This window comes from Perognathus longimembris, chromosome 3 (genome assembly GCF_023159225.1).
Source record: "Perognathus longimembris pacificus isolate PPM17 chromosome 3, ASM2315922v1, whole genome shotgun sequence".
NCBI lineage: Eukaryota > Metazoa > Chordata > Mammalia > Rodentia > Heteromyidae > Perognathus > Perognathus longimembris.
This window is the reverse complement of record NC_063163.1, coordinates 104,319,305-104,330,851: the sequence shown is the minus strand read 5'-3', so window position 1 is coordinate 104,330,851 and position 11,547 is coordinate 104,319,305.

The window sequence follows — 11,547 nt, the reverse complement described above, 5'->3', positions numbered from 1 at the left end:
AAAAAAAGAAAAAGGAGAAATCAAGGCCAACAGACTGAGGCCGAGCCTCTGTGGCCAGACCATGGGGGAATCTGGAGCCTCTGATGTGGAGCCCTAGTCCATTGTAAGGGGAGCAACATGAAGGGAAGGTGAAAATGAGGGAGCACAAGGTCGCTGTGGGATGACGGAGTCGCTGAGGCCATCTTGGGAGGGATGTAGGGCAGATCTTAATAAGATTAGGCCCAAAATATATGAGCAGGGCTAAATAATTTTCTAGGGGTCTTTAACTCCCATTTCATGCATGGGAAGCAGGAAATGTGTCTCTTTCTTCCTACTTTAACATTGTTAGAGGAATATAAACCCTTGCTAAAATGTTCCAAAAGGAGAATTTTCTAGCACAAATCCAGTATGGGATCTGAGACCCACTCTAGAAGAGTCTGAATGGGAGCTTCCATCTAGCATGTGGTAAAAAGTCCTTCTGCCCATAGGTTTGGAACATCTGCCCACATCTACTGCTCCCCTCTCCCTCCTTCAGATTCCCAGAATGTGGGGCTCCTTGCTCAGGAGGTGGCATCTTTGAACATCTTCTGACAAACGAGAAGGCCTACATTCACACTGAAGGGCTCAGCCTAGCTCTGCTGAGCTCATCATTGATCCACCCCCAGCTGTTCCACCAATTCACTGGATCAGTTTCAGGCCAGGCTCTCTTAACTCTGTTCATTAAGGTCGGTCTCAGAGCTCACACTTCCCTTCACACCTTCCCCTGCAAAGCTGGACAGTTTAAATGATTGAGCAGGAAGGCTGAACATCCCCTCTTTCCATACCCTAACCCCAACACACACACACACACACACACACACACACACACACACACACACACGCGCAGAGTTGTAACGTGGCCAGTCACAAAAGCAAATTCACTCTGCATTTTCCTTTGCTGAAGCAATAATCTGATGGCTGGGCACAAGATGAGGCTGGTTTTCTTCCATCTTTGCAGGCCAAGAGGAAGGGAATGAGTTAAATTAGCATGAACAAAGGGAAGTCATTAGGAGAAATAAATTCTGGCCCTGAGAGTTGCCTCGTCTGAGCTTAGAGATGTTCTTAATGTGCCTTTTTTGTGTGGCTATGGGGTGGGGTTTTCGGATGAGAAGAAATCTTGCCTGTAGAAGGACGAGTGGATAGTGTGTCCCATCCAGAATGTCCATTGCAGTGAAGAAGGGACGACCTGGCAGATAGCCAATTGCCAAATAACCAAAGAGCCCCCAGCACAAGGAGTTGTAGGCAACGTGGCTTTCAGATAACTGCCCTAGAGCCACACAGCAGAGCCCTAAGCAAGATAATGATTTCCAAGGCAGGGAGACTGCAAGTTAAACTAAATAAACTTACTTAAACCCTGCTGCATTGATTTTGCTTAGTAATAATACAAATAATGTGTGATTTTCTTTGGAAATGTCAATAGCATTAAGGATAGAGAAAAGGGGCACATGTTTAATCTTAGGAGAGGGTGTGAGATTTTAGACATTGAGAAACTTTGTTCTTAGATAACTTTGTTCTTGCATCTTTATTGGAGCAAAGGCTGGATTGAGATGGTTGCTTTATTCGTTTGCTCATTCTTGCAAGAAGTAGTCATCCAGCTCCTTTTGTGGACAAAGCTCTCGGCGAGGCCTGGGATTACAAAGATAAATCAGCCCAGTTTCCAGCCTTGAGAAGGGCATAATCCAACAGCCAGCATGAGAGCGAGTAATACACAGTTCTCACACAGGCTGGTTCTGGCATTTGGGGTACTTATGGGAAGGGGATGGAGAATTAATTGGGCCTGACGTGAGTCAGGAAGGAATGTTAGAGCAGGTTTGCAAGGAGCTCAACAAAAGAGGTTGAGTGTGCAATTTCATCATCCAAAGACCAAAAAATAATATGAACAAAAACAAACCCTGGGGAAGGCCAAAACATCATAATGTGTTCAAAACTCCCCCAGATGGCTCTGGTCCTCAGCAGCAATCATCAGACTGTAGGAGTTGACCCAGAGATGAGGGAAGGCAAGGACAAGATACAGACAGCCTATGTTCATTCCAAGCTACAGAGTTAGAGCCGCTCCAGTCCATTGGAAAATTGGAAGGAAAGGAGTAGCATAATTATATTGGGATCAGGAAAAAGAACCACAGAGAGGCAGGCAGGTGAGAGGGGGTGAAGGAGACAAATTGGGAGGCCAATGCAGCCATCCAGATGAGAGAGGTCAGTATTGGAATCTCCTCCTTGTCCAAACAGAAGCTACCTTCATAATCTGTTACAGTGGATCGGGAGCCCAACAATCTTAAACTTCATCTGGAAAGTAGTGGCTGGGAATAACACTAGGATTTTTTTTTTTAATGCAGAAACGAACTGGACACCCGTATCTCATGCCTGTAATCCTAGCAAAAAGAAGACAAAAGTTCAGAGACAGCACCCAGACCCTAAGTTCAAGCTCCAGGAAAAGCACAAAAAAAAATGCAGAAACTACAAGATAAACACCAATGAGATAAAAATCAGAAAATAAGAAATAAATGTAACTAGGTCCCAGTGACAGGCGCACACACCTGTAGTCCTAGCTTCTCGGGAGGTTGAGATCTGAAGATGGCGGTTCAAAGCCAGCTCCAACAGGAAAATCTGTGAGACTTTTAGCTCCAATTAACCACCAAAAAGCCAGAAGCAGAAGTGTGGCCCAAGTGATAGAGTGTCAGCCTTGAGCAATAAAACTCAAGAGAGAGTGTCCAGGCTGAATTCAAGTTCCAGGACCAGCACGCGTGCGCGCACACACACACACACACACTACAGAAATTATAAGACAAAGTGACACAAATGGATTAAAAAATCAATTTAAAGAAAGAACTCAAGTGAAAAGCACATGAAGAAAAAAAAAAAAAGAAATGTTATGAGGATCCAGTTACTGCCTAATCCTAGCTACTCAGGAGGCTATCTGAGGATTGTGGTTTGAAGCCTGCCTGGGCAGAAATGTGTATGAGACTCTTACTTCCAATGAACCAACAGAAAGCCAACTGTGTGGAAGAAGGTAAGCAAGGACCTGAGTTCAAGCCCAAGTACCCCACATACATATGTAAGAATAAAGAACTATCCCTCCATCCCAGAAAGAGCTATATCCTGGAATAAGACTTCGAATACTCTATGTGTTTCCAGGGTGGCTCTGGTAGAGAACTCTCCAATGTGATGATCACCTATACTGTGCTTCGAGGTCTCCAGCCCCCACGGAGTTCTCTGAACTGGCTGGCTCTTTCCATATGGGTCATGAACAAAACTGACCTCCCTGACTCAGCAAGCAGACAAGATCTCTGCCTCAGGAGGTCAGGCCTCCTGGCCATGCCTGGTGTCAAGAGAGGATGATGCATGGGTCCTGGATGGATGGGGCTGAATCGGGAGACCAAGCCCTCGTCAGTCAAATGCCAACAGGGCAGTTCTGAACCTGCCAAGCTGGCTTAGTCATCACCTTTATAAAACAAAATACCCCAATCATTAATACAGAGCAAATTAATTAAAGGAAGTGGAAGCCTTGCAGGACCCATTATGAACTAGGTGATAATTATTAGCAAACACAGGAAGAGCTTGAGTAAGTGCCCTGGCCTCCCGCTTCATTGGCAGTGAACTAAACCCTGAAATCCCATACATCGAAAGGTCAGGAACAAACAGAAAGTCATAGCAGAGCCCACCCAGTAACTAGGACTTCACCCACATGACCGGAACCCAAGAAGGCTGCCTATGCTAGCTCCATCCTTTATTCAATCATTCTTTATCCACTTGAGAATTTTTGAACAACTCTGACCCTCCGAGAATTACCACTCAAGCCCTCCAGAGGAATAACCATAGGTTTCTGCCTACATTTTCTGATGGAAAAAGCAAAAAATACGGGACTTTAATCCTCTGGTTCTGAGGCATTATCTTAGCTACTGGCTCTTGGCCTGTGTTTTGGTTGTTGTTGTTGTTGTTGTGTTGTTTTGTTTTATTTTGTTTTGGTTTGGTTTTTTGGCCAGTCCTGGGGCTTGACCTCAGGGACCTGGGCTCTGTCCCTGAGCCTCTCTGTGCTCAAGGCTAGAATTCTACCACTTGAGCCACAGTGCCACGTCCAGCTTTTTCTCAGAAGTTTGTTGAAGATAAGAGTCTCATGGACTTTCCTGTCTGAGCTGGTTTCTTACTGTGATCTGCAGATCTCAGCCTCCTGAGTAGCTAGGATAACAGGTGTGAACCACCAGCGCCTGGCTATCTCTTTGCCTTTTCAAATGCACTTCCTAACCTAGGATGACCAACCTTCCCAAATAAACACGAAGCCACATTTTTCTGGACCAAATTTGAAGGACATCTGAAAAAAAAATTATTAAGTGTTGCAAAAAAGAAAAAACCACCACCTTGTAACTGTTTCCTGATGTTTTCTGACTCTACTTTGTTTCACAGGGCACAGAATATTTTATATACTCTTATCTCTATGCTTCCTGTGACTCTTTCTACATTAACATGTCTGCCCTGGAAGGGTAGATTTCTTGACAAGCTCTAGCCCCTGCCATATCTGGCATCAGGAAAGAATGTTGAACCCTGCTGGGCAGATCAGGTGGCACTTGGAATCTAAGACCTCTAGAATCAGGGTGATGCTTTTAAGGCTGACCTGTCATGCTCCATTGGAATGAAATGAAATCTCCACATGAGAAAGGGTGTTATTTTTGTTTGTTTGTTTGTTTGTTTGTTTGTTTGTTTGCCAGTCCTGGGGCGTGTGTGGGACTTGGCCTGTGCACTATCCCTGGTTTCTTGCTCAAGGCTAGCACGCTACCTCTGAGCCACAAGGTCTCCTCTGGCTTTTTCTGTTTATGTGGTGCTGAGGAATCGAACCCAGGGTGTCATGCATGCTAGGCAAGCACTCTACCACTGAGCCACATTCCCAGCCCCTAGGGGTGTTTGTTTTATTGAGAGGTGTGTTCCATGAACTGAACTCAGTACCTGACCACTACTATAGACCCTCAATCAGTATTTTCCTGAAGAAGGTAATGCATAAGGTCATGGAACCCAGTGCTGGTGACTCACATCTGTAATCCCAGCTTCTCAGGAGGCTGAGATCTGAGGGTCACAGTTCCAAGCCAACTGAGGCAGAAAAGTCTGTGAGACTCTTATCCACAATTAACCACTAAAAAAAAAGGCAGAAGCAGAGGTGTGGCTCAAGTGGTAGAGTGCCAACCATGAGTGAAAAAGCCAAGGAATAGTGTGCAGGCCCTGAGTTCAAGTCCCACTATTGGCACAAAGGAAAAGCATGATTATGGTAGTTACCTTTAGGGGTCTGATCTGTAAATCCTGTAGAACACTAAGGAAAAAGTGACACTCAACAATAATCCATCGGTATTGCCATTGTCCCCAAATGCATGGACCCTGCTGCGAAACAGGAAAGGAGCTGTGACACGTGTTCCAATGGCAGGTGACCAGAGCAGGGCCTGTGCATAATCTGAGCCCCTGAGATCCTCTGGGGTTCTTGTGCTCTTGCCAGACCAAGTAAGGAGATAAGAATAGATCGTCAGACCTGGGTGTGTGACTGTACCAAGCTCTGGGCAGTTCTAGAGTTACAGGTCATGCACAACAAGACCCCATCCCTAGCACACTACCCTCCCGTTTGCTTCCCCACATGCTGACCCCAGGCTCTCTGAGCCATGGCCAGGTAATCTTGCATCCCGGAAACACAGTGAACCTTATGTCCCACCCATGATAGTAAACTTGTTGTTGGAGTTGCTCCCTTCCTCTTGGCCCCCTGTCCTCTGAATGCCTCTGCCCACTTCTGGGGCTGCAGCATAACTTGAAGACATGGAGCTAGTTCTTACATACTATTTATTTTTTTTTAAGTATTCTCCCCACCACCACCCAAGTGCAAGGCTCCCAGCCTCAAACTTGTTCTGCTGCTGTCTGGTGGAAAGAGCTGGTCTGCAAAAGATCAACAGATCACAGAAGGAAACAAGTGTTTCTTCAATGGAGTTGACAGCATTTTGCAACCCTTCTCAGTACTAGGTCCTGGGTCTCTGGGACCAGCCAAATGGAGTTTCAGCTCCTTCTTCAATGGGGCTGAAAGAACCAGAGTACTGATGCCGAAGCTGACAGGGTTCCTTAGATACAAGTGCGGGGTCTCTGTAGTTAGGTAGCCACACAGGTACAGCAACCGGATTCAGTAAGGGAGAAAGGATGTGTTTCTCTCTATTATCTGTATTACTTGAGTAAAACACATGATTCATAGGCCTTGTTTGTCAATACAAGCATACATTTGGAAACCAGGGCTCACCATCTCCTAAGGTGTCTCTCCACAACACATTAGTCCATCTTATCTCTGCCCTGGGTGATCACAATCATTCCAACTGCAGTCTCTCCCCACGATCTTGCTACCTTGTGCTTCTCCTCACTCCCACTGGAAATAAATCTCCTTAGACCCTTCCTTAAAGCCTTTCAGCTGGGCACCCGTGGCTCACACCTGTAATCCTAACTACTCAGACTGAGATCTGAGGATCATTGTTTGAAGCCAGCCCAGGCAGAATAATCTAAGAGATTCTGATCTCTAAACAGCAAAAAGCTGGAAATGGAGGCATGGCTCAAGTGGTAACGTGCCAGCCTAGGACAAAAATACTAAGCAAGAGTGTGAGACTCTCAGTTCAAGGCCTAGTACTACAGCAGGGAGAAGAGGCCTCCAGTGTTCTAAAATTTCCTGTGGTTCTCAACATTCAGTTCCACCTCCTCAACCCCCTTCCTTGCATACTTCTTCCTTCTTCCTGCTGTACTCTTCATATGCTAGCTCCTACTTGCCCTTCTAGTCTGCTGCCTTCTGTACAAGAACAACCTTTGTGGTGGCAGCTGGCCAGGTAAAAGAGCCCACTTTCAATTGTGTCATTTGCCTTACCAACTGCCAGGATCTTCTCGAATCAATGTTAGCTGTGTACAGAAGAAAACTCCCCATGGCTCACATTTGTCATCCTAGCTATTCAGGAGGCCAACGGCCCAGGATTGAGGTTCGAAGCCAGCCCAGGCAGAATAGGCCATTAGACTCACATCTCCAATCAACCAGCAAAAAAAGCTTGAATTGGAGCTGTGGATCAAGTAGTAGAGTGCTAGCCTTGAGTAAAAAAGGCTAAGGGACAGTGCCCAGTCCCTGAGTTCCAGTCCCAGTCCTGGCACAAAAAATAAGTCAACTCATTTTCATAGCATCTGTGAATCACAACTTCTCTGCTCCTTTCTCAACTCTTCTCCAACTTTAGGCTTTAGTTCTTCTAGGTTCCTGCCACCTCTGGGAGCCTCCTTTTATGTCTGTCTCTCAAGTCCAGTTCACCTGTTCTCTGGCCTCTTTTCCTCAGGAAACATCCGCTGTCATTTGTTTTTCTTTTTCCTCAGGAGCCCCACCTCAGATTCTTTCCCAAGGTAGTAATTTCTGTGCCACTTAGGAATTCAGATTTTCAAAACTATTGGAAATGCTCACAAAGTGGCACTCCACCTCTTAAAGCTGTAGAGAGGCCTGGCACGCCCCCTAGAGGTGACAGTGGAGAGCTTTGTAAAATTATCTCAGCCTTGTCCCCGGGGGGGCCAGCCATCACCAGCATCTCCTAATTAACGGCCACCTCTGTGGACAGATGGAAACCTGAGACTTGCCAGGCATGGTGGCGCATGTCACCAGGAGAAGAGATAAAGTGTGTTGGTAAGATGGTGGCCTCAAGAACAGAGACTTAGAAAGGTAGGAACTGCTCCTATGAAAATTCAGACTAAAATGATCTTTAGGAAATGAAAACCAGAGGATGTGTTGTTTGGTATTTTTCTTTTTTTAACCTCATTGTTACTTTTGTTTTCTTTCCTTTTCATCTTGTTTGTTCGTTTATCTGTCTTTGGGAGGGTAAAGGTAAGGATAGGCACAGAAATGGAGGGACAACGGGCGGACAAAGGCAGCAGTGGTACTCACAAGACACGATGTTAAAAATGAACTATATAACTTGTGGGTGGGAATGAGAGGGAGAAACTGGGAGAGACTGAGGGAAGGGGTGACATTGCCCAAAAAGAAATGTACTCTTTATCTGGCAGAAAATGTAGTGAGTTCCCATCTCAACCAATAAGTTGGTATGGTGGTATGTGCGTGTGATATTAGCTATGTATGAGGTAAAAGCCAGGCTGGGCAGAAGAGTGAGACCCAAGCCAGGCACTGGTGGCTCACTCCTGTATTCCTAGCTACCCAGGAGGCTGAGATCTGAGGACCAAGGTTCAAAGCCAACCCAGGTAGGAGCTTCTGTGAGATTCTTATTTCCAATTAACCAGCAAGAAAGCCAGAAGTAGATCTGTTGTTCAAGTGGTAGAACACTGCCTTGAGCAAAAGAGCCCAGGGACAGCACCCAGTCCCTAAATTCAAGCCCCAAAATTGGCACCAAACAAGTGTGAAACTCATTTTTCAAAATAACTAATAAAACAAAAACAAGAGCGAGGAACATGGCTCAAGTGGTAGAATATCTGCTTTGCTTAGCAAGTGTGAGGCCCCATGTTCAAACCACAGTACAACCAAAGTAAAAAAAAAAAAAAAGCAATGACTATGCATTTACTGTCTGTACATCTTGTCACTATTTGGGGGAAAAGAGGTTACTAGGGCTTGAGCTCAGGGCCTGGGCACATTCTCTGAGCTTTTCTTGATCAAATCTGGTGCTTTACCATTTGAGTCACAGTTCTGCTTCTGGCTTTTTTTGGAGGGGTGGGTATTTTGGAGGTAAGATCTTATGGACTTTTCTGCCTAGGCTGGCTTTGAACCTTGACCTTCAGATATCATTAGCCTCCTGAGTAGCTAGGGTTACAGGTGGGAACCACCAGCAGCTTCATTCATCTCTTGATTGCAATGAGAGGCCCAGGCTGACCTCTGTGGCGCTCGTGGATGCAGGTTGAGGCCCCAAGTCCCAGGCTGTGAACTGAGTGGAACTGAGTGGAACTGACCTCAGGGCTGCACTGGCACAGGGCACTGGTCATCCCGGGCTTAAGCGGGGCATCCACAGCCTTGAAGAAGTGCTCTCACCTTCCTTCACTCTAACTTGGACACTGGAGCAATGACCTTATCGCTGAATCAAAGGAAAGTTTTCTTTTATGTGAAGTGGTTTTGTTTTGCTTTGGAGTGGTATTACACTGGCTCAGATTTCAATGAAGAAAGCATAGTTACTGCACCTTGATTTTTTTTTCACTGACTATGCCTTGGATATCAGTCTTTGAAGAGCTTTTATTCTATTTCTATTTGTGTGTGTGTGTGTGTGTGCGCGCACGCACGCGTGTGTGCACCTGTACTGGGGCTTGAACTCAGGGTCTGAATTATAGCTCTCATTGGAGAATTGGGTTAACAGTGATGAAGGAGCAACACTGATCAAGATGCATCGTATTCATAAACTGCTTTGTTATATGGCTCCTCCTTTGTACAACTATTTAAAGATAATTTTTTAAATTAAAAAAAATAACCGAGAGAGAATGATGGAAGGGGTGACATTGTCCAAAAAGAAATGTACTCTTTACCTGACTTAGTAACTATAACCCCCCCTGTATACCACCTTTCTAATAACAATCAAAAAGCAAAAAAGCCCACAAAAAATAAAGATAAAATAATAATACTAACCAAAGAATTGCGCAGGACTTCCCTGCCCAGACTAGCTTTCACCTAGGAACCTCAGAGCTCAGCCTCGCGATTAGCAAGGATTACAGGTGTATGTCACCAGGACCCAGTTTTATTCTTTGTTTTTGTTTTTACAGCTAAATAGTATTCCATTGGAGGGCACTCTCATAAGTTATATATTTGTTCTTCCACTTGATGGGTATCTGAAAGTACTCCAATCTTTAGCTAGTAAAAACCAGCATTGATGTATAACTTGTGCACATGGCATTGTGCAAGTGTGAAATCATCTAAGGGAAATCCCCATAGAAGGATGTTTACTGCTGGGTTAAAGGTTATATACCTTGGAAATTTTAACAAGTACTGCCAATTTACTGTCCAGTTTATCTGCCAAGGTGAAGGTGAAAGAATTCTGTTTCCCACAGAGAAGTCAATGAGAGTGTTGTCAAACACTCATGAATATCTCAGGGTAGTTTTCAACTCATTGCCACTATAGTAAGGTGTCATCCCTGATTTCATATAGTTAGGGATCATCCTTTATTTCATATAGTTAGGAGTCATATAGTTAGGGGCCATCTTGATTTCATATAGTTAGACATCATATAGTTAGTGGTCATCCTGATTTCGATCCAGGAACCAAGTTCACATACTTTACTAGTTTCTCTTCTGGGTCTTTTTCCAGTGAGTGTCTGTGAGTTCCTTATCTATGAGGAACTATGTGGATTTTGCAATCCACTCTAACTTATCATATTTAACTGATTTATCAAATTGGCAAGTAGTATTTTGTCAGAATTTTTGTTTCCAAACTCAGGGCCTCATGCTTGCATATGCGGGCTCTCTACAGATGAGCCACTCCAGGCAAATTTTTTTTTAATATTGCTTAATTGTTTTTATATTGATTCATTTACTCATCTTCTCTACCTTGGTGATTCCAGAACAATCAACCATAGTCAGAATCTCATTACTCACCTGATGTTCTAAAGGTTTCAACAAGGAAATTCTTGCAAGTTTTCTAAGTTTTCATCTAGTACTACTTACTTATTTATGGAGCCAGTACTGGAGGCTTGAACTCGGGGCCAGTGTGCTGTCCCTTGGCCTTTTCTTTGCACAAGGCTAGTGCTCTAGCACTTGAACCTAGCTCTACTTCTGACAATTGGAGATAAGGGTCTCATGGATTTGCCTGCCTGGACTGGCTTTGAACTGTGCTCCTCAGATCCTCTGGAGTAGTTAGGATTACAGGCATGAGCCACCAGCACCTGATTCTCAAATAGTCCTTTTTTTTTTTTTTTAATGAACCTTTGGTTTATTTGGAATTGTTTTTAATTTTTAAACTTTTCCTCCCCCAGGAAACAGGATTTCCCTGTATCCCCTTCCTCCCCCCACCTCCCTCCTCACTCCCTTTCTTTCATTCTGACCCTGAACTTGGCCTAGCCTGCCGTAGACACCACAACAGCTGCCCCGGGCAGCGACAGCGACTTAGGGAAAAAGGCCGCAGCCCAGGCCTCCCACTCGGATCAAAACCTCCCATGATTCTGAGCTGTCTGGAATGAAACAGGGTTTAGGGGTAACTGAAGGAGGAAAGAGAATGGAACCCAATGGAGGGCACCCCAACCAAACATGGTTGTCTGAGCCACTTAAAATTCTTGGGAGCGTTTTGGCTGGAAGAGAAAGAGACTTTAGAAAGTGACGTGAGAGTCTCTCCATGTGTTCTTGCTCGGTAGACTCGAGGCAAGGGTGAGGATTTGGAGAGCCCTAGGGGAGTATCCTTTCTCTCCTCTCCTCTAATCCTCTCCAAATCACCGGGGCTCTACAGCTGTTGGTTAGTCAGATAAAATATTTGTTCAATTATTCTTGGCCAGGATGGGGCGGCTGGCCTCAAAGGCTTCGGGCCTTCATAACTCGGGCTACTTCAATCAGCCTGGGCCCTCCCCGGGGCTGCCTGCAGGGGACAG